Raw genomic sequence first — 22,601 nt, 5'->3', positions numbered from 1 at the left:
CTCACAAGGGAAGATCCCGAACTCGAAAATTCAGAAAATTCTGAAACTCTGTGAATATATAAGGGATTTCCTCCTGATTAAAACGCAATTTTTGTTTGCTCCCCAAGTTCACTCGAAGGGTGTGAAATTAACCCCGAACATTCGGCTATTTTCCGATTTTCTGTTATAACTCGCGAAGTGTAAGAGATAGAAAAAAAGTTTCCAGACAAAAGTTACTTCTTTTGATTAGATCTAGCATTTGGTAAAAAAATTATTTTACAGTTCACGAGTTACAACAGAAAATCGGAAAATAACCGGATTTTCAGGGGTCAATCACACCCTCTTAGAGTGAATTTTGGCAGCAAACAAAAATTGCGTTGTAATCAGGGAGAAATTCCCTACGTATTCACGAAGTTTCAGAATTTTTTGAATTTCCGGGTTCGGGATCTCCCCTTGTCAGCCACGTCGAACACGTGGCCTGGCCAGGGCGCGTTCTACCCGTGCGGGGAAACCTGTTGGCAGCGTAGTTTTCTTTGTAGCGAGAACGGCGAGACGCTCTTCCCCGAAGCGCTGTTAGAGCGAGAACAAGTTGCTCTCGACACCGACGCTGCTTTACGAGCCGCGCGATCGCGCGTATGCCTTTACGGCGATGGCTCGCCGATCACCGATACTCCGCGCCAGTGACGTGCCGTCCCCGCGCGTCACGCCGCACGCAAACTGACTGGCGAAACTGGGCATCCGAAAGGTGCAAACGCAGTTGCGGGTTTCAGAAATTCGAGATGTCGAAGCGTCCCGCGAAGGGGATTACGCGGGCGTTACCTGCTGTCGCCTTTTAAGGACGATCGTCTTACGCTCCGCGTAATCGTCGAAAGTAATACTATACTTATGCGCTCGTTTGCGTACGATAACGAAGTCGTTACTGGTTCTTGTGGGCTGCTGAAGTAACGAGCAGTAACCCACTTCTTTGCGGGCAAAATTTCTCGCCCGACACACTCGGCCGTACGGATATGAAAGCGAAACCCCTCTGACGCAACGCGTCGTCGGCCTGCTACCAGACACTGAATCCCCCTCGGTCGATATTGCTCCGATCTGGAGTTCTCCTCTTCGTCGACTGGCTCCGAAAAATCTTACCCCCTCCGGAGCTCGTTTCAGACAAGCTCCTCCGCTGTTTTCCACGCCGTGCGTGGCGTTGGTTCGTTCCACGGAATGGCGGAGTAGGTGAAAGGGTACGGAAGCGAGAAAAAAACGGAAGATGAAACGGACACCGCGCGTTTGATCGCGGGGAGGGCCGCGAGGTAGTCGCTGCTGCTGTGACGAAGCGTCTGTCATTCATAACGTCCGTGATTCGTGGGCCGTGGATTCGAGAGGCTCGAACAGAAAGGACGGCTGGTGGAGGGGCGAGGGAGAGAGGAGAGAAAAGGGCAGACGGTAGAAAAAGAGGAGAGAAATCCTCCCTCGACCTCACTCTCTCCCACGAGCGTTGGTCCGTCCATCTGGACGGAGCGAAACGCGTGCCTTCTTTTTTCTCCCGTTGGATTGTCATCCGCATTCAAGGGAGAAGCGGTGAATGCTCGCGCCGGTGCACGCCGAATGCCGAATGCCGAACGCCGAATGCCGATGGAAATTGCGAGGAATAAACGAGTACATTTTTCAATCGGGTGGTGGGCCGCACACGGCCGCATCCGGCAACCATCCGCACCGGACATGCGGACGCGATACGCGTACGTACTTGTATATGTGCGATATAGGGTAAACGCGGGTAATATGGAACATCTAATTTCGGAAGCTTGCCAAAAGTAGGGGAATATGTGTTCTTTTAATAAAACTGACGCGAGGGGACGAAGGAACTAATACATAGTCGTATTTACATAGCCAAATGTAAACAAATCCAATTGTTTTGTAATTATAGTAAAAAAACTGAAAAGAGTGAAAATCGGCCGTTCGAAAAAATGGGTCCTAATATGGAACACCTAGGAAATTTGTAAAGAAAACTGAAAAATCTTGACTTCTTTTACTAAAAATGAAGATTTATTAAGTAGAAGGTACAAATAAATAAATATACATCATTTTCGGAATTTATTCGTGCTCTCGAATAACTTTCTAGTTTCTTAATGTTAGTTAGTTTTTAGTCATTTAGTTAGTTATTTAGTTATGCTTAGGCTTCTAACAGTATTGTCGCTTGTCTTTATGTATTATTTTCTTCTCTGGATGTGTCAAGTAATAAAGACGAATAATAATAATAATACTGTGTCTAGGGATCTATTACACACGATTGCCTAAAGAGTTCGTTATTTCTTTATCGAAATTTTACGAAGTTCCATATTACGTGCCGTTCCATATTTATTACCTGCCTTTACCCTATACGTAGGTGCGCGAACCGCGACTCGTTCTTAATGACTGCCCCCGACTTTCGTGCGATATATATTTTATTGGCGTTTCGTTGCCTAGTTCAATGATGATTTATAATTGTTGCCCGGTCGGCTGTAATTATTATAATTACAGATTTTTCGTCCGCCTCTCCCAGCGGTCCCTCGACGCCGATCCTCGCTTCTCTCGCTCCATCCCCCTTTGCACCGGCTCCACCCCTTCGAGTTTTGTTCGCCTTCTTCTTCCCTCCGTCCTCTTACACGCTCCTCTCGGTCCCTTTCTCACGTTTCGTTTCTCCTCTCGCCCGAGTCGCGGCAAGATACGCCGTAGATGTATCTCGGAAACGGCTTTCGAAAAATCTCCCTCCCGCCGGTGTCGAATTCTCTCGACTATTCTTCCGTATCAGAATCCACGGCGCCGAGAATCCCACCGTTCACGCTCGCGGCCGGGCATGTGTTGACGCGTACGTGCCCGCGGACGGGTGTGTGCGTCCACGCGTGAAACTATTCGTATCCATCAGCCGAGTCTCGTATCCGTCTCTCTATTCTGCGTGGCAGGACACGGGTTCCAATTCATCCTCGCGCAAGCCTCCCATTATCCATCCTAACTGGCAACCGAGGATCATTAAGCCACGGAGCCTTTTGTCCGGCTGTGCGCGTCCGCCTTTAACCACCGGCGAACAAGCGAGTACGTACGCGAGAGCGCGGAAAGATGAGCCCTCGTGACGTTGCTCTACTTGCACTATAGCCGTCCGCGGTGTCCCTTTCTTTTTTCCCCCCCGTTAAACTTTGCCGCCGAGGTGCAGCAGAATTCGCTCGATTCCAACGAATCGAAAGCGAACAAAGCAGCTCTCTCGCGGTTTCACCGCGGCGAACTTGAACCCACGAACTTCGGTTCGGGATGGAAAGGAAGATCGCGGAATTCTCGGAACTCGTCCCGTTTTCGCGTTCGAAAATACCAGGGGACGGTGGCGAACGGTCGTTGGACCGTCCGGAGAGGATCGATTATACCGGTGCGGCCGGACGGACCGCGAGGTTCGATCGCGTCCCTAGACGCGGAGGATGCGCGCTCGGGCGGTGCATCAGTCGGCCGGAGCGGGGTTGCGCATCGTGTATCGCGGTACAAAGTGATGACCGTAATGACTCTAACCACCGTCTGACATCTGGCATTAGGCACTCGAGCTTTCGAGTGGCAACGCCCGCAGCAATTGTTGCCGTTTACGACTGCCGTGCACGCTCTCCTTCTCTCTCTCTCTCTCTTCCTCCCTTCTGCGCGTTCCTCTTCTTCCCTCTTCTATCCTCTCTCGCATCGGTCTCTCGCGCTCGACCCGCTCCTTCGTCCGCCCCGTACTCTTCTCGCTCTTTCACCGCGTCCCTGTCTGGCCGTCTTTCTTCTTGTTTCTCTGCCTCCTGCTCGCTCGTCCGCTCTCGATCCTACGCGCTATAGACCGCATTCCCGAGTGCAACGACGAGGCAGAGATATATGTATATGCATTCGCGTGCACCGGTCGCTGCAGCCACCGCGCGACTCCGCTCGCGCTACATTGCGATCGCGGCTCTATACCTCCGCGTGCAATCGCTCGCCTCCTCCTTCCTTTGCTCTAGAATTCTCGCCAGTCATAAGCGTTCACCCTCTATCTCCGTCCCCTCCTTTTTAATTGCCACGTCGAGCCCACCGTTTCCAGCACGCGACGACGCGATCGTTCTATCCCTCCCGTAGAATGCAGAGGTCCGATACGTATCTCGCCGAATCGCCGAACCAGAGATCCGCTGGATAAGTGGCGATATTTTCCGTCGGCGCACCGATCGCCGGCTCCACGGTCCTGCGTTCGATTTTCCTCCGCGCAAAATGCCGCGCTGCTTCCTCGGCTCGCCGCGAAATTGCGTAACCGGCGTACGGCCGTGCGCTAAACGCGCCCGACGCGCCATTCTTTACCTCCGTTTCTGGAATAATAGAGACCGGGGCCGACGAGAAAATCGCTTCGCCTCTCACCGAATGGAAACGCGGCTATCGTCGCCGGTGCACCGTGGTGCAATTACCGCTATTAGAAAGTCTGCGGCTGTTAAGGAATCCAAAATCATTTCGCACGTAACACTGGAGGGGCGAAGAACGGAGCGGTACGATGATCGTGTGATAACGAGAAATAAGATCGCCGGGGTATCGCACGCGGGATCGTCGTTGTTTCCCTCGCTGCCGAGAAAGGAGCGAGAGGAGAGGGAGGAGCGAACGTCGGTTATCAAGTTTCCCGCGTGTCCCTGGATTACTCAACGTCCTCTTGCTCTGCCAGTGGGTGGTGAGCTACGAGTCGATCGGTTCACCGTTCGTCCTCGCGTTTCCGTCAAGCCGGAGACCCTCGCAGGGGCTACCTTGCGGTGTTTCGTAGCTTAACAAGAACGAGCAACCATGGAGGAAGTGGCATACCGATGGATACCACGGCCGACCAGCGCCGCGAGTGTGCTAGACCGCGTGTATGCGCGCCGCGTGTGTCTTGCTCCATCGATATGCAAGTTGATTCGCGCGGTGTCACTCAAAGCACGCGCTCACGGTTGCGTAACCGTAGGAGACAAAGACCTTCGGTTATGGGACGCGTATACGCGGTAGCGAGAGGCGAGATCGCCATCTTATTTGTCCGTTTATCGATCCACCCCCGCCGATGGAATTATAATGTCGTAAAGAACGTGTAGGGGTGACAATTATGAGGCACGAATCGCGCGCGGTATTAACGCGGCGATGGCACGCGATCGCGGTAGCCGGTAAGGAACCTCGAATATAGTAGATACATGTGCGAGGGACAAGAGTTCGGAGAGACACAAAGAGAAAACATTAAAAAAAAATTAAAATCGACTTAAAAAAAATGCGCTAAAGAGTAAAAAATAATTTTGTGCCTTATTTAATCCACGACTCTCAATTTTTTAATGTCGGCGCCTCATTATTTGCACTGTGAAAATCTGGCACCGAATTAAAAATATTGAGAGTCGTAGATTAAATAAGGCAGAAAATTATTTTTTACTTTTTGGCGTATTTTAATTTTTTTTAAGTGGCTTTTAATTTTTAAATTTTTTTTGATGTTTTACTTTTTAGTTGTTTAAGTTATATAACTACATTTAGTTATTTTAGTTATATAACTACATTTATTTAAGTAATGAAGTCGGTTTCATAACAGATTTCTTATTTTTGGTGTTATTTCAAAACTGCTGATTCGATTTTGATAATTCTTTCTCCACGATCTAAGTTGATTGAAGATAAACGAAATGCAAAAAGTTTCACGAAAATCGGTCCAGTAGTTGCGGAGAAATTCGCGGACAAAAATAATATATACTAACATACATACATACACGGGTGGCTCTTATTTTCTACTTTTGAATTTTCTTCGGCGCAACGCCCAGAATAGTTCCAAATAATTAAAAAAAAAACCGTGTAAAGTTTGAGCTCGATTGGATAACGGGAAAGGGCGCCCCTGGGCCCTTAAACATTTAAATCATAATTTAACAGCTCGCGAAGTGGATTTTATATAATATAATACTTTATTTCACGATTAATGATATTACGTAAAACGTAACGCAATACTATTATACGCAGCTGCCAAACGTACACAATTCATGATCACCTCAAAGTAATTTCTTATCTTCTGTCTGTTCCTGCCACCTCAGAATTTACTGCGAAAGTTTTCTCTGCTACACACGTAAAGTGTCGGGATGAGAGAAACAAGGCCTCTCTTAATTTAACAAAAAACGAATTATTTATATATCGTAATATGAATATTGAGTGCAATAATACCACTGAATTATTTAAAAATGATACAAAGTTGCACCGTAATGCAACCCTACCTATACGCAGAGATGGGCAAATTATTTATTTAAATACAAATTTCAGATAACGAATAAAAGTAAAAAGAATTATTTGTCAATCGTCTTTCGCGCCAAGAATAACGAATAAAGTTAAAGAAACATATATTATAAGTTTCTACTCGGTTAATGCCCAACTCTGCCTGCACCTTTCTCCTCGCTGCTACCGCAATTATCACGCGTGGAGTTACGACGCCGATTAGCCATCCGGCGACTTTCCATCCACTCGACAATTTTCACCAGCCGAGCCCAATGATTATCGTTTCCTCGGCGAATCCTCCGCGAGGCGACGCGATAATCTCGCGCTATTCACGCGCGTCGCTTAACCGGCAGAAGCATTAATAGGACGGCGTATGATCGAGCGGCTCGCATTCGGGCTGGCGAGAAATTTCGCTTTCTCCAACGGTGTCTGGTTTTTCCCGCGGGAATTGTCGCGCGCACGAAGCCACGGAGGTTCGTCGCCTCGCTCGTACGCATAACTGCACACGCAGCTTTTGATTGTCGATTCAGGGAGCGATATCGGCGACGATTCTGTAGCCGGGTTTCCGCGCTGCATGCCAAAGCGGCGTACACTCTCGCCGGGCGCGGAACGGGCGACTGATTGAATTTTACTCCCCGGCGGATCGTTATCGAAATTCTTCGCTGCTCCTCTTAAAATTCCTGCCGACGTGTTCCGTAAACGGTGGACGTATCGGAATTTTTCCTCCCCTCGCCGGTGCTTGGCGCGGTAGCCAAACGAAAGCGCGTCGGGCCTGAGACTTCGGCGGGACGGAAAAGCGAGGCGCAGGCGCTGCAATTTGTCGCGTTAGCCGGCCGGGGACTCGCGATTTTCACGATTCCACGTCCGCCGGTGGGAGAAATCGGTTCGATCGATCGGCCCCGATCGGAAAGCCGTAGGCTGTCGGGCACGTTTCTTCCACGTTTAACGAAACGATCGAGGGTAACCGATCCGTAAGTGCGTGCAGGTATACTTATAGGTGTATGCATCGAGGCGTCGGGAGAGAAAGCGAGCGCTCGGTAGGCAGATCGGTGCCAGCTATAAGGCAGGTAACCAATCGCGATATGGTGGGGAGGTGGGCAGAGGGGCGAGGGGCAAGGCGGCTGCGTGCGAGCTGTACTTTCCAATGCACTTGGTGCGACCGTTGCACCGGGAAAGTGCATACGAGACGGGCTGAACGTGCAACGACGGAGGCCCCGTTCGCACGTCTGCCAGCGTGTGCGTGTCGCCTCGCGCGTTCCTTTAACTCGAGGACGATTTCCTCCGCTCGGCTGGAAATCGCCTGCCGACTCCACTCCACAAAGCCTGGCGAATTATACGCGGAATGCGATTCCCCCGGAAAAACGCTGGTTAAGCCGATACTGGCTCGCAGCTTTTACACCTGCCAACGGATCTTACAGCCATCCTCGCTTGTATACCCGCGTCTCGCTATTCCAACTTCACACGTAATCCCATTAGGGACTATCGACGGCCGTTCTAGGCATTTTCCCTCGCGGGAGGAATCCGGCGGACGCATCTCGCGCTACGGCGACAGGTTTCTCGGCGGCCGGTCGCGAGCCGCGTCCCCATTCTTCGCTGGTTTCTTTATTAACCGGAGCGCGGCTCGCGAAATCGAAAGGCTCGGACGGCGGCGGGGAGGGCCGCTAAATGATTAGCGAGCGGCTCGGCCGGGCCTATTACGCCGGCGCGGGGCTGTTCCGTGTTTGAAGAGGCTTGAGAAAATCTGTTGGAAGGTGCGATCGTAGATTGCCGCGGAGTGATGGAGGGATTCGCGTAGATGGGCCGAGTGACGACCTCGATTGACCCGTCGATCCGTCACGGCTCTCCTCCTGAACGGGAGAGCGGCTCGCACAATTAGCCGGGTAAGGTGCAAGATCGGAGGATCGTGCGTCACGTGGAAGCTAATGCCGGGCTAATGCAGGCGGCAGCAACTCGCTCGATAGGTCGTCCGTCTGCTCGCTCTCTAGCAGGATGGCTGTTACAGTATACGCGCCGGGGCTCTCGCCGCGAGTGGAGCCGCGCACCGCCGCGAAATAATACGCGCGGGACACGTGTGTTTCGCTAATGGATTCTGCTGGCCGCGGGCCGATTCGTTTTCGTCGCGTCATCCCTACGCGGAATTTGATTAATTACCACCGCACGACCGGCCCGGTAATTACTTTCCGATAGGATCCGCGCCTCTCTTCTCACCCTCCGCTCCAATCATCCGCCGCATTCTCCTCAGCCTCCTTCGTCTTCCCACTTTCTTAATCTCCTCTTACCTTCCACGGGAATTCGTCGTTACGCCGATACGTTCGATCGACGCGATCGATAAGCGGAGTTATCGGCTCCAGAGAGGCGTTCGCGTAAACGTGGATGTTAAAGAGACCCCAGTACATCCACGCCGAGGCTCCAGAGGCCCCGGCGCAGCCAGCAACCCAGCCGTCAATTTTCGACGGTCCATCGACGTTAAATCGATGAGTCGCACGGCGCTGTTGGTCCCGGCGGGCGAGACGCGCCGGTTCATCGGGCATTGGAACGAGCTGTTTATTTTATTAGCTGCTACGTTAGAGCAAAAGCTGACAACTTAATTGTTTATTAATTCACATTCGTGTCCGGCACGATCGCGCCGACGGTCATGCGAGAACAGGTCCGCGTCGGACTGCCGCACAGTGGCACGTAATGACAGTTTTTATTCAAATCACCCTACAGGTCGTAATTTTTCAGAAAATTTGACGAATCTTTTTTCAAATTCCTCGCAACTAAATTCTCCATCGATCTGTCTGACCGAAAATTTGAATTTCGTTGTCGATTTTTTTATATTTAGCGAATTATACAGCACTTTTCGAAGATCAGTATCTGTTGGCTTTTTTGGCCGCCTGTTTCGAATTTAAAGTCGGATTATCGAAATCGACAGAAAATTTAATCGCGAAGAATTAAAAAAAAAAATAATCATCAAGTTTTCCGAAAAATTACGACCTGTAGGGTGATTGGAACAAAAAATGTCATTATATACCACCGTGTGCCGGCTACCGACCGGGCACGGCGTAAAACTTTTATTTCCGCCGAACTGGCCGGGGCCAGCTTGAATCGCCGGCTTTATGAGATGCGACGAGTTACGGATTTACGCTCGATAATTATAGCGCGACGGATCGCCTAGAATTTCCTGGGATCGTTCGGATATCGCCGGGGCCGATTCTCTATTACCATTTGATATACGATCGATCCGCGGACCTTCCCTGCTGGCGCGAATACCTCTCGGCTGGCGTTTACGACGCGGCGGAGTCGTCGCTCGGGCACTCTTCCTCGATATTACTCTAACGCTCCGCCTAAACTTTCCCGACTACCTGCGATAAGTTTCCGCGCGAAGTCGACTTCACGCGCCGGGATAAGCCTGGCCTATCCTTAACGGAGAAATTTAGCCTCGCCGTTGGTTCTCACAGCTTGAGTTTACGGCGCACAGACGGCACCAACTACCCGCGATACGTTTGACAAACTATCGGGAAGCGACGCGGAGTTGTAAACTCGTCGAGCATGTACAGGACGAATGTTTGACGCGGCGGTAAGAGGCAGCTTTCCTATTAGCCAGATAGGTAATCCGGCGAGCGGTTGGTATAGATAATTTATGTGGCGCTTAAGACGTCCCAATTATGTCATTAATGGCTAGATAAGGCGGGCAAAGTACCGTGACTACTTTAAACGGTCGCGATCGTTCGCCGGGCGAATTAGACGCGGGCCAGGACGTCGCGTCTGATTCTTCTTTTAATTATTTAATTAGACCGAGCTGCAGCCACTCGCAGCTTCGACTCCAGCCTCGGGATCGCGGGGCATCGACCAGCCAGAATCATCCGAGCGCTGTCGTTTCCCGGCTGGATTTATTCGCCCGATAGCGAATAGCCGGCAAAGTATCGATCACGTAACGCGCTCCCAGTGTATGTACATTGTAATTGGTCCGCGGTAATAAATTCAGCCGTCAGATAAATTTGCAGCGGAGCAAGGCGACTAGGCTTAATGCTATCGCGGAGCGAGTAGACGCGTCCCCGTCTGCGTCTTCGTCTCCGTCTCTCGCGAATCAATCACCACGGACGCGCGTCTATATCTTCGTCTCGATATTCTGCCGTTTGACTGCCGGCTAATGGGATCCGGGGCTAGCCTCGCTCGGCGTGCCCGCTCGCGAGAACCGGCGCCCGTTGAATCTTTATCGGGGATGGGACAAAAGTCGCCCGGCCTCGGTGAAATAATCGGCAACGAGCTGGGCGCCGAGGGCGAGGTCGACTTTTAATTAAGCCGCCGTTCAATCAGCGGACGCCTCGTATACCGTTGATCGCTTACTTGGCCGCTCGGCCGTGTTTCCGCGTTCCCCGTCCAGCGCGGGCATCGCCGGGCTTCCGCTCCGGAGAAAGAGAGATATCCTCGGAAACTTATCCCCGAGGTCAGTACACTCGTCAGCCTGCCTTTCCGCGCGCGCTAGATCGAACAGGCTCGTCCTGTGTTGATCTCGCCTCGGCTTGCTCCTTTTCCTTTCTCCTCGTCTTATCGGCGATCTGCCACGAAAGCTGGAAAAGTCCCGCGAGCGTAACGAGCGATTAGCCACCTGCCTCTAATTAATTTGCTGGAAATCGGGTCGACGTCCGCCGCGTTATTAGGCTGCATCGTCCCGGGATCTGCGGCTGCGATTCAACGGCCAAGCGCGTCCAACGGTAAAAGTATAGGTAGACGTAGCGGTAGCCAATTTAACGCTCTCTCGTGGATCGACCCCGCGCAACCGGGATCGTTTCCTTTCTTTCGTCCGCTCCGTCCCGTTTCCTCGGCCGTTCCACGCGAGTCCCGCCACGGAAACGCCTGCAACGCGGTGGTTATCGGCTGCGTTATCATTACCGGCAAGGTGTGGCCGCGGTTTTTCCATCTGGATCCAGCCTCGATCCTTTTTCAATCTGTCATCCTCCGCGATCGCCGCGCCGCGAGATCAACGGCTTATCTGTTAAACCGTGGCGGATAGATTTTCCTCGCCTCGGAGAGAAAAAGGGGAATAGGAAACTTCTCCTCTCGACGCTCCGGTGAAAGTTCCGATTTCACGAACGAAAGTCCCGCGGAATCCGCGCTACTCCCACTCGAGAGATGTCGGATGTCTCGCGGACAGGGGCGAGGTCGGGGCATTATCGCGGGCCTGGTCGTTCCGACGACCTTCCCGCGGCCCTGCGAGAGTTTTCGGCTTGCGTAACTAGCCCCGGCCCGTCCGCCGGGCAAGAAGTCGCGCGTGATGCCGTAATGCGTTTGAATAGGAAGAGGAGTGGAAGGATCGGAGCGCGCGGAGGACAAGAGCGCCGGACAGGGAAGGGTAGAGGAGCGGAAAAGGGAATAAAAGAAAGTGGAAGAAGGGAGAGAAAGATACGTCGTGCTGGGGCATCAGACTAACAGCAGGTGGTTGGTTAGCTTATATGCCTTCCCGGGAATCGGTTTCATGTACATACACAGGCGCGCGGCCCGGGTACCTGCCAGCCTCCGCTGGCCTATCGTAGGCGAATTGCGATAGTTGCCAGCAAGTGGCACACGGACGGGGCCGACCGTGTGCGTCCACTCTGCTATCGCAATTCAACGAACCTAACGCGAGAGCGCGTAATACTTAATGCGATATCCGTTATGATTTATCACGTGCGCGTGGCACGCGTGTGAGTTAACGATCGCATTGTGGGTGCACATTAGCCGCGACACCAATGCCTCCGGGGTGTCTCGATCGGAACGCACTCCACGCGCGTTTACGGTAACTCCATGAAAAAACTTCGGAAAAGTAAAAAATTACGCCAAGTACATGAAATCAAATGAATCACAGAAAATAGAAGATAATAATTATTATAAAATAAAAAAGATGTGAAATCAAAGTGAGCTGCGCGTACATAAAGGTAATGATGAATACAAATAAATATTTTAATACGAATAAACATTTTATTCGAAATGCTTGGCGTTTTTTATGGAGATCTCACTTCTTTTTACAAAGATAATTTGCATAGAGAATGACTTCAGATAATTTTCAATATTATAAATTATTATTATGTTATTAATTGAACACTGGATAATTTTGTCATCCTCTGGGTTTTTTCTTTTTAAATATATTGTATTGTCATCCAAACTACGCACGCCTGCAAAGCTTCAAGACAATCGGATTGGTGGAATTGGTTTAAATTGGTTTTTATCATTTAAATTCAAAAGAAATTCATTTATGTATATATTTGTAAAAACACGTTTATAACTTCGTTATAACTTGGCGGTAAGCTGTCAAAATTTGGAGTAACGCGTATACGTATTATGTTGACGAAGAAATTTCTTGGAGAAGACGAAGAAAAAAAATCTTAAAATTTCCGACTGATCCATGAGACGATATTACGATATCTCTGTTATGCGCGGACCGATTTTATTGAAATTGGTCTTATTCGAAAGCTTATATGCATTTTACATGAGAAAAATGCCTTTAAATTTAGAAAATATAGCAGACGTGATGAGATATTAATGAAATAAGTTTCAGGTTAGGTTAGAATATCCCGGCGACGAGTAAATAATAGCGATAGCGACAGTCGCCATATACAGGGTGTCTTTCCTCTACTTTCTTTCCCGTACTTATCGTCGAGACGCTACCGCGTCTCTAGATATCGGTGCTCCGTGGCTTTTTTTGTTGCCAGGATCCAATGGCAATGTCGCTTGTCTGTTACAAAGCGAACGCATTGTTCGGCTCCCGGGGTTGTTGTGTAGCCCCGCGAGCGAGCGCCTGCAACCAGGAAGCTCTCGTTTGATGCTGCCGGGTGTAATATCGGTCAGGTGAATACAGGCGGCCGCAAGAGGTCGGAATGCAATTGCCGATCTTCGCGGCATTCTCTCTTCCCATGGGCGCGAGAGCGGGCTTGATTTTAGGTGCGCGCCGGGAACTATCTCTCCTATTCTTCGACGCTTTCTAGCTGCGGCTGCCAGAACGTAGCGTTGCAGGTACCGGTTCGAGAAAATTGAAAGATCGACGGAGAGCTTCGATGCCGCCGCGTGCAGCGCGCTCTGCCCTCGTTCCTTTGTCCGATAGAAAGGAATTTCGTCGGTGTAGGAGCGAGCCGGGCGAAATCTCTGGAGTAGAAGGGACCGGGGGACCACCTGTCGCTCGATGTACACTTCGCAGCGGACTCCGTCCACGACGTCCGCGTGCGTACGTCACCTCCGTCGGGCATGTATCCGTGGGCCTGTATATATCTCGGACACCATATACGTCACGCATAATATTCGCGGTTCGATCAAACTTGACGCGCGTCGGTATTCGTAAACCGGTAAGACGGGTAAGGAGCTGGTGCCCCTTTCGAAGTGGTATTTTTATTTAAATAGTCCTCAATAATGGGCCCGCGAATAGTGTCGCGCGTAACGGCGCCCGATTCGGCATGCGCGGTATGCGGGGTGGTCGCCGGAGACGAGGTTTCTTCTCCAGAGAACTGGCAGCCCTTTTCCCCGTTATTAAAATATTCCCCCCGGGCGCTTAGCCCTACACAGTTTCTAGGATCGCCGACGGTCCTCCCCGATTCGTATCTGAGATCGGTCGCGGCCTCGCGTCACACGCTCCCTGTCGTAGAGAACGCCGGGCTGGAGTCATTGTGCGGTCAAGGTGTAACTTGACCCTCGTTACTCGAATAGTCCTCCGAAAGGAGTCGTCAGAAGTAGATTGCCGCGCTGCTGGAGCCCACGGGATTCCCGGAAAGCCTCGGAATTACTCGGTCGAAGGGGTTCTCCGCCGGAATCATTGCGGTGTCGGAGCGGATCTACGTTTCTCCGAGTAGATCCGTCCCGTTACAGCCAGCCGAGTGGCAACGCGACGGATCAGGACGGGACGGGGCCACTGATTACGGGCAGCGACGCGTTATGCCGCTGCCGCGTTCCACGAAAGTTCGCGGGGAAGAGCGATCCCCGAGCCCGGGGATCCGTCGAACGCGTCTCAGGAGAGTCGACGGGCTTTCCGCGGCGTTGGACGCGTTCCGTGTAAGCCGTGGACGCCAGGAGCGAGAGTGCAGGCCGCGTGAATGAAGCAGCTACGAGCACGCACCGTCTCCAGCTCGTGTAACCCGAACTGAAAGTTACTCTCGGCCTGTCCACCTTTCTCTCTCGCGTTACATCGTGCGTCTGGAGCGGACTCGAGCGCAACCACCGCCGCCGACGCTCGCCATCTGTAACCAAGGGGCTGGGCGAAGGGAATGCGTGTTACTGGCACGTGCTTCTTCCAGGGATCCGACGGCCCTGCAGCCTCTGCGTTTCGAGAGCTCGAACTGCTCGCTACGTGGGAAATTCGTGGACGGGAAAGGGCCGCGCGTTGATCGAGGAAAGGCGTGCTCGAACGTTTGTCGCGATCGTTATCGAATCCCAGGGTTGCTTAACCGCGATGACGGAGGACCAGGGCGAGCGTTCATTTTTCCACGTCGCCCGGTTTAAAAAAATTTAATTACACGCTCCTGACGTTATAATACGGCGCGGTGCGAAAGACCACGGCGTAGAAACTACTCGATAAAAGTGAAACGTTAGCCCGAAATTACGGGGGGAGATGCGAGAATTAAAAACGGTGCTGACATTGAAGTATGAATTATTAATACTCAGTCAGCGGTGGCTCGACCGGCTAACTTAGCGGCTGTCTTCGATCTCCCCGTCCCTTTTCGTTCGCTTCCCACGCGCCACTGAAAAGCCTTCTTTCAGGTTAGTTGCATCGATCGCTGGAGACGTCGAGACAAATCTCGCTCGCAGTCTCTCTGTCCTGTTTGATCTCGAATTAGGCGTCCCCTAAATTTATCAACGACTCCGCGACAGATCCGCTCTGCACGGAGGCGGTTGGCCGCGGTTCGGTGCTTTTAAGATCTCGAAAATGTCTCAATTTCGTGAAAGGAGGATAGGGATTGGAAAGTGTTGCCTTGCACTGGCAGCGACTCGCAGCGTCCCGAGGCCGTGACTGGTGATCGCGGACGAGTGCGTGGGTAAAAGTACCGTGGCATCGGTTCGCGAACGCGCGGGGGGCCCCGCGATGTCGAGAGGGGCCCGCATTCGTTCTCCAGGCCCGAGGAATACGTTGGAAATGCCGAGGATTCGCTATCAGATATTCGTTACTCACATCGGACCCCCTATCACCCTCTCGTTCTCCCCCCCCCTTGCTTCGCCTCTCTCCCTCTCCGTCCCTCTCTCTTCCTCTCTCTTTATCCCGTCCGACATCGGACTCTTCTCCTTTACGATCCGCACATGTGTTTCGTTTGTACACGGCATGTAACGTATGGGCCCCGCGTTATTTATCATACAGCTTTAGCCGCCGATCGCGAATGGGATGTACGCCTGCATTCAACAGGCCCTCCGCTTACCACGCTGCCTAATCATGTTAATTTTACCACGACGACATAAATTAAACCGCGAGAGCCCGACCTATTCGACTCGTTTTATTTCCCGTTCGTCGAGCACGGCCGATTTTCGTTCCTCCTTTCTCCGGCGATCGGGACGACTGGTCCGCACGACTCTCGGACCTTTCCGCGCGACGAATTTTTATGGTGTCGCGCGGTGCGCCGCGGACAGGACGACTGAATCCCGTTTCCCGATAGGGACCCGACCGATCGAGACTTCTTTCATCGTCTCCGCGCGTACAATACCCCCGGGGCGAAGCTGACGTCCATGGGAATACATACCGACGAGCTTTCGGCGCGCGTCTGTCTAGTTTTGCGCAAGCAGCCTCTATCCAGTCCACGAGGGAGCGTCGGGCTCGAGGGAGCTCCGAGCTATCCCATCCGGCTCCATTCCTCCGCTTTTGCCGGAGAGGATCGCGCAGGATCGCGGTGTTAACGCGCTGGCAGACGGACGAGCGGAGAAAGCGTTGGACTTTCTGCTCTCTCATTAAACCGAACTGTTCGAGGTCGTTTTATGCCAGCACCGAGGACCGGCTCACTCGGCCTCCTCCGGCCCCGGATTGTTGCCCGGGAAAAAGCACGAGAGGCCCGCAGAAATTATCTTAAAATTTTACGATTCCCGTGGCGCATTTCTACGGATCAGACGGAGGGGCGAAGGTGTCGAGGAATCCCAGTTATTTAAGGTCATTGAAATCCGCTCGAATGGAGTTTAAGGGACGACCTGAAGCGCCATGTGGTCGTCGTCGCCGCTGAGATTAAAGTAATTAAAACTCGAGAGGGAACGGCGGTGCGCCGCGAGACATCCTTGTCCGCGTAACGCCTCTCAAGGCGAGCCACGCGAAAACTGAAACGCAGACGAAAAGAAACGCCAACGTCTGGACGTGTCATCGGGGGAAATTAAGTTAATTTCATGGACGTCCAGGGACCGAGGATTTTTTGCACCCACGCCCTGGCCCTGTACACGCTCATTTGCCGGGGCAGCGCGTAATAACGATCCTGGTAGTGAGTCATGAGAAATTCAAAAGACGAGAAGTCGTCTCGAACTCTATTATCCTCCTCGAAAGCCCTGCCTAATCTCTCTGCCCTCGTTGTTTGCCGCGCTCCACGGCCCCGCGGATAGGGCGAAGAGACGAGCCCGAGAAATTAAGATAATTGGCTCGTCCCTCGCTCGATCGTTGAAATCCAGGGTCTCCTGGCAGCCGAGGAAAATAAACTTTTCAATCTACCGCGGGGACCTCTTCGTTTTTTCTCGCCTCTCAAGGACCCCGCCTCGCCACGGCCTTATCGAGGCCTGTTCTCGGCACACCTGGGGGAATCCAGCTCTAAATCCTCCTCTTAGCAACTCGCCGCTTTGTTTGCTTCTCAGGCTGCTTTGTCAACGGCGTCGAGGATCCTTCGCGACGTCGAATCGCGCGGAAACTCGATCCAGAGTTTCATCGCCGTCCCGGCCCATTCATTTCACGCCCCTCGTTTTTCTTCGTCGTCGCCCCCTCCCCCCTCCTTCTTTCCCCCGTTTCCCTGGTCCCTGGCTCTCCCCAAACTGACCTGCGATAAGTTGAATTCCGGCCGAGACGAAAGGTAGGCGCGACCGATCCGAGAACAAGGCACGAGCAAACATCGGGACCAGAAAGCAGAACGTCGAACGAGAGGCTAGTTTATCCTACGTCGGAGGAGCGCGTGCAGCCGAAGGTAGACGGAGGGAAAGGGATACGAGAGCGGAGTGTGATACGAACGTGAAAAAGGGAGTAACCTTCTCGATTTTGCCTCCTTTAAGCGGGTATTCTAGTCTAGACACTCGTTTTTGAAGGTGATATTTGAAAATTAATTCTGGAAAACCTATCGCACCTACAGGGCAAGGGTTTTGCACACTTATTTAGTAGCGTTTGAACTGTCGACACAAATTTTTGGAATGCATTATATTGAAATTTGTACAAGTTACACGCCGAAGCGCAGGCCATGTCATCAAAAACCGGCCCCATCGGGCGCGCGAATTGCGGCCGTCCTAGTCATCTGAAACGAAAGTACCAAAGATTTTTTAAATCTATATGAGTGTAGTTATCGCCCGAACTAGATGTAACCAAGTCAGAACATTGTTCTAAAATCGCAGCTGTTTAAAATTTTATATTTGATTTTTTCGACTTTTTTGAGCTAAAACAAGGTGTGGGGGGAGTTGTACTGAAACTATTGATATAATACTGCTACGGGCTATAGGTACACATTCACTTTGAATGTGTGTCAAATTTCAGCTCAATCGGTCCAGTAGTTTTTGAGAAAAATGTGCGCCCGATCTAAAAAAATTGTTTCGAGAAAGACGCGTTTAAAGTTTTTCTGAAGTTGCGGTAGATAACAACTAATTTCTGTAACTTATCCCTAATCTGGTATACTAGGACCGTAGAGGAAACCTTCCTGAGCTTCAAAAAAATCATGTTGGGCAGCTCTCTCTTCTGTGCTGGCAGTCATAGTCTCTTTAGATACAAGGGTCGAGGGAACGACTGCCGGCCACGCTGCGGCCTTAAAGCCCTATAACTCTGGGAGTTTTTCGAATTTCACCTGAATATTTTAGAGACATATTTTCGAAACCCTAAAATATTTGAAAATCAAACAAAAAAAAATAGAATTTTGGGTAGAATACCCCCTTAAAGAAACGCGACGGTTTTTATTTGCTGCTCGGTTCAAAGAAACTGCCGAGAGCGAGGCTAGAATTCGCGCACCTCCCGGTCTAATACATTTTAATTAACGACCGTCAAGCTGGCCCGTTAGTCATCGATGCTCGGCGCAGATAACACTCGCCCCACGGAATGCTCGAGAAAAGTACGCGGAGATAAGCTGCTGACAAATTACACGGGCCGCCTTTCTCTGAGGCTCGAGGATGGGAGCTGTCGCTCCTCGGAGTCCGCTGAAAGTGAAATTCCGAGATTCCGCGGCGGTGCCGGCGCTAACGATTTTCCCAAGAAATCGGCGGGGCCGTGAGCGACTTTCGCGCGGACGTAATATCCCGTAAAGCGCGCTGTTAGCTCGGTTGCGAAACGACCGAAGCCAAGGGAAGAGTGAAGGCGCTCCACCTTTTAAGGAGAGCCGCCTGGCCCAGTCCAGACTTCTCCTCCACCGTCGCTCCTCTCTTTTTCCATTCGTCCGTTTGCCCTTTGGAAATTTCGGGCCGATTCGTCGCCGAATAAAGCTGCTCCGATGCGAAACGAATTAGTCCCGCCTTGTTCGGGCGAGGACGGCGCGGTGCCACCGCGTTTACGGTTCTGTGAGGTCCACGGGCCACGCGGGGCCCAATATTTTGAGTCCGGCTGTCAAAAGAGAGACCCCTTCCGTCATTGTCGTGGCAGTCGTCGCGGTCGCGGCTCGTTGTCGTGGACCACGTTGCGCGTGCTCCACTTTTCAAGCTTTTCGACGGGGGTCCCCTCGGAGAACAGAAGAGAGCGACGAGGGCTGGAAGAAGGGTTTCGGTGGCCAGGGGTTGCCGGGGCCCGGCTAGGGCCTAGGTGAGAGCATGGAAACTGGTCGGATGTGTACGGGACGCGGTGGAGCCGGCGGGACGGGTGGGTCGAGGGGAAGAGGAGACGAGGGTGAGTAAGAGGAGAAGGCGGAATGAGCGTGGTGGACGAGGCGAGAGAGAGGAAGGAGGGGATAAGGGCCCAAGAGAGTGAGGCGACCGGCATTCCACGGGGCCCGTATTAATTATACCAGGCCTCAGTGATGCTACGCGAGCGCGAGCGAGAGCCCTCCACTCCCTGAGCCTCTTCCTTCATCCAACGAGAGGCTCCTCCGTCCTCCTCGTCTTTTTCTCGCGCTCACCGTCGGAGCGAGGAAGATCGCGCCGGCCCGGTCGCGAGGATAGAGAAGGAGCAGGGCAGTAGACGAGAAGAAAAAGGGATGGGACGAGAGAGGAAGAGCTCTCGACTGCGGTAGGAGTACGCTAATGCGGATCTACTGCCTCTCTAACAATAAGCCGGAACGCTCGGAGGAATAAACAGGAGAGGGATGTGTGTACCTAGTGGACACTGTCAAGTAACTTCGTGGCTGCGATTCGGTCAAGGTATACCTCGCGGAGATCACCCTAGCTTCAAGGATCGTGGACGACCTCGTCCACGAGGATCCCGCTGGATATTGGCTGCCCCCGTAATAGCGAGGCCTCCGCTCCTCGCGTACGCAAATGAAATCGGTGCTCGGTCGAGTTAAAAATCGTTTAACGATCGAAACGCGCTGTTTAGAGCGCCCTCGAGCACGCACGGAATATACGCGGAGCCAGAAGGGGATACAGTTAACGCGTATCGAGTATAGTCGGCGCATCCGAGGGAAAGAAGTAGAAGAGGAAAGAGAGTAGGAGGGGAAAAAGGAACGTACCTGGCACTCGCTGCGAACGAAGCAGGATGGAAAGTAAATTACCTCTAGGAGGAGGGCTTGTATACGGGTCGAGGGGGGCAGGGTAAAGTTAGAGGATGAGATGGCACGGGACTGCGGTGCGGAGAAGATTCGAGGAGGGAAGGGAGCGGGAGGATGGGTAGGGATAGAGAGAGACGAGGAGAGGCGGACTTGAGACTGCTGACCGACAGTAGGCTAGTGAAATTGCACCTCTGAAACTTCAATCTTGGGCAGGACCTTTCGCTCGCTCGCAGTAGCACGTCTCAAAAAATTCCCTTTTCTTCTCCCTTGTGTCCATTTGCGGTTCCATTGGTCGGGTTCCATTCGACGTTGCTATTTCTTCTGCTCGCAGTTACGAAGCGCTTCGAATCTATATATATATGACGAAAACTTCAAACCACTTCGAACATGATTCGAAGCTTAAAACTCTTGAAAGTCTTGGAAGTCTTGAAAATGAACATCTGGTTGCCAAAAACTAGCCAGGTTGATCGGCCAGAGGGTCTCGCCAGGGTCGTGGTTTACTGTATTGTCCCGCGAGGTGCGGTGGACGTACACCAAAACTTCGAAGCAAGAGTTTCAAGACTTCCAAGATGATCAAGACTTCCAAGACTTTCAAAGACTTTCAAGTAGAGCTGTTCGGGTACTCGAATATTCGAGTAGCTCGAAATTCGATTCGAGCGGCTCGAATTAAGCGAGCGGCTCGAAAGAACCGAGCAGTTCAAACGTGTGTCGAACGGCTTGAAACAATTTAGTGGCTTGAACGATCCAAGCACATCCGTACATACAATGTATGTACATCTTTCGTGCAGGTCGATATTATTGAATAGTTCGTTATATCGAGTATGATAAATGTTTCGGATATGTTATCGTATGTTTTTCTAATGGAATAGATTTAATGATTACACTGTCCGACAAGGTTTTTGAACCTTAATGAAATGTATCGTTTCCGATGAACTTTTGCTCGCTGAAAACGAATTTGGCGATGAAAATGGCGTAGCACATCATGATATGAATACGATGTTTAATCCACAAAACAAACAATTTTTTTTTAAACAAATGATTGCAAAATTACATGTTTTGGTACATATATAATCGTGTTCTGCGGGGGAAATAACTAAACAAATATGTTGATTCTAAAACTTTTTTACAATATAATTTGTTAAACAAATTGTTTAAACAAATTAATTTTACAAATCCTATCGTCGGATTCGGAATCAGTGAACTTATTACTGTACGTCTTTTCTTATCCCTTTCGCCACAGTTCCCTCTGCCGGAAACTATAATCGTACTCGTTTTTATATTAAACTCAATATTCGAACGTAAATAAAATAATTTTGTTCATAAAATTGTGTTTGCAATGACTATTTTTTTAACGTAAATGTTTTTTGTTTGTAACCATTCATAGTAGCGAAAGGGTTAATACAGCTTACAATATTCTAAGCATGCATATTCAATGCAGCCACTGCATTGCAGTGAGGCAACTCGAAAATTTGAATATTCCCGAAACAGATTCGAACTGCTCGGATCGATCGACACACCCGATTGTTTCAAGCCGCTCGCTTCTTTCGAGCCGCTCGGTTCTTTCGAGCACTCGGCTCGGCTCGGTTATTCGAGCACTCGGCTCGGCTCGGTTATTCGAGCACTCGGCTCGGCTCGGTTATTCGAGCACTCGGCTCGGCTCGGTTATTCGAACCGAGTATATCCCGGCTCGCTTTTTCCGAATACTCGAACAGCTCTACTGTCAAGACTTTCAAGACCTATCAAGCCTCAAGACTTATCAATACTTCCAAGAGTTTTAAGCTTCGAAGTTTCCGTCATATATATAGATTCGATGGGCTTTGAAGTACTTCGGGGTCCACAACTAGTTACGATCACTGCTCAAAACAGCTGCGCCCTATCCTGCCATCTTATCAGCGAATCGCACGGTGGGCAGGTTGTCTTTGCTCGAAGGTGAAAGTGGAGTGCTCTCCGGTCACCATTGCTCTGTGATATCAATAATTACAGAAACTGCGATGGGAAATGGAGAAACGAGACGGGAGGAGACGGTGCACGTATCTTGTTTGCGGAGCAATCATCGGAGCGTGTTGATTCCGCGCGCGGGTTGCCGGTGTGCCGCGTGCGGTAGCATTGCGTGCAGGCTACACGACGAGGAGACGCGCGCGTGATCCACGGACAAGCGGAATGGTAGCCACGCGAGCGCTTCGGGCGAATCCTTACCTCTCGTCTCTTTTACCTATATGTCCTTACAACGTCGATGCAACACGTTCCTCCCTCGCGTCCGACGACCTTGGGGTTCCGTTCCTTCGTACGTGCATCACGCCGGGGTTCAGCGATTTTTCGACCCTCGCCGGTCTCCTCGCGCCACTTAACACGCGACTCCACGCAACACTAATCCCCCGGGCTAACTATCCCGCTTGCCATCTGAAATTTGTTCCGCGAGCATCGACATCTTGTCTCCCGCGGCTGGGATCCGGGGATCCGCTTGCGAGCGACCCGCTCGGGCGCATCCGCGCGGTGTACCTCGCCACCGCCTTTATTCGCCTCCCCGATATTTACCGCGGCTCCGTTTGCTATACGAGCAGGGGCAGCCTCCTCTGGCGGCTGGTATCTCGAAAAATATTGTGCAACGTTCAAAGAGTTAATAGCGCCCCGTCGAAGAAAGGGAGAGGA

The 22,601-nt window shown here is 51.4% G+C and overlaps 2 protein-coding genes across 2 annotated transcripts in view; one reads left to right on the top strand and one right to left on the bottom strand.

The window, feature by feature from the left end:
* Positions 1 to 22,601, top strand: part of Ds (dachsous cadherin-related 1) — a 291,395-nt gene that overhangs the window by 2,527 nt on the left and 266,267 nt on the right. The gene's annotated exons all lie outside the window — the stretch shown is intronic.
* Positions 1 to 22,601, bottom strand: part of LOC143371731 (ATP-binding cassette sub-family G member 1) — a 228,810-nt gene that overhangs the window by 58,179 nt on the left and 148,030 nt on the right. The window lies entirely within an intron of this gene.

Source organism: Andrena cerasifolii, chromosome 7 (assembly GCF_050908995.1).
Source record: "Andrena cerasifolii isolate SP2316 chromosome 7, iyAndCera1_principal, whole genome shotgun sequence".
In the NCBI taxonomy this organism is placed as follows: domain Eukaryota; kingdom Metazoa; phylum Arthropoda; class Insecta; order Hymenoptera; family Andrenidae; genus Andrena; species Andrena cerasifolii.
Note: the sequence above shows the minus strand (reverse complement) of the source record. Positions and strands in the feature narration are given on the sequence as shown.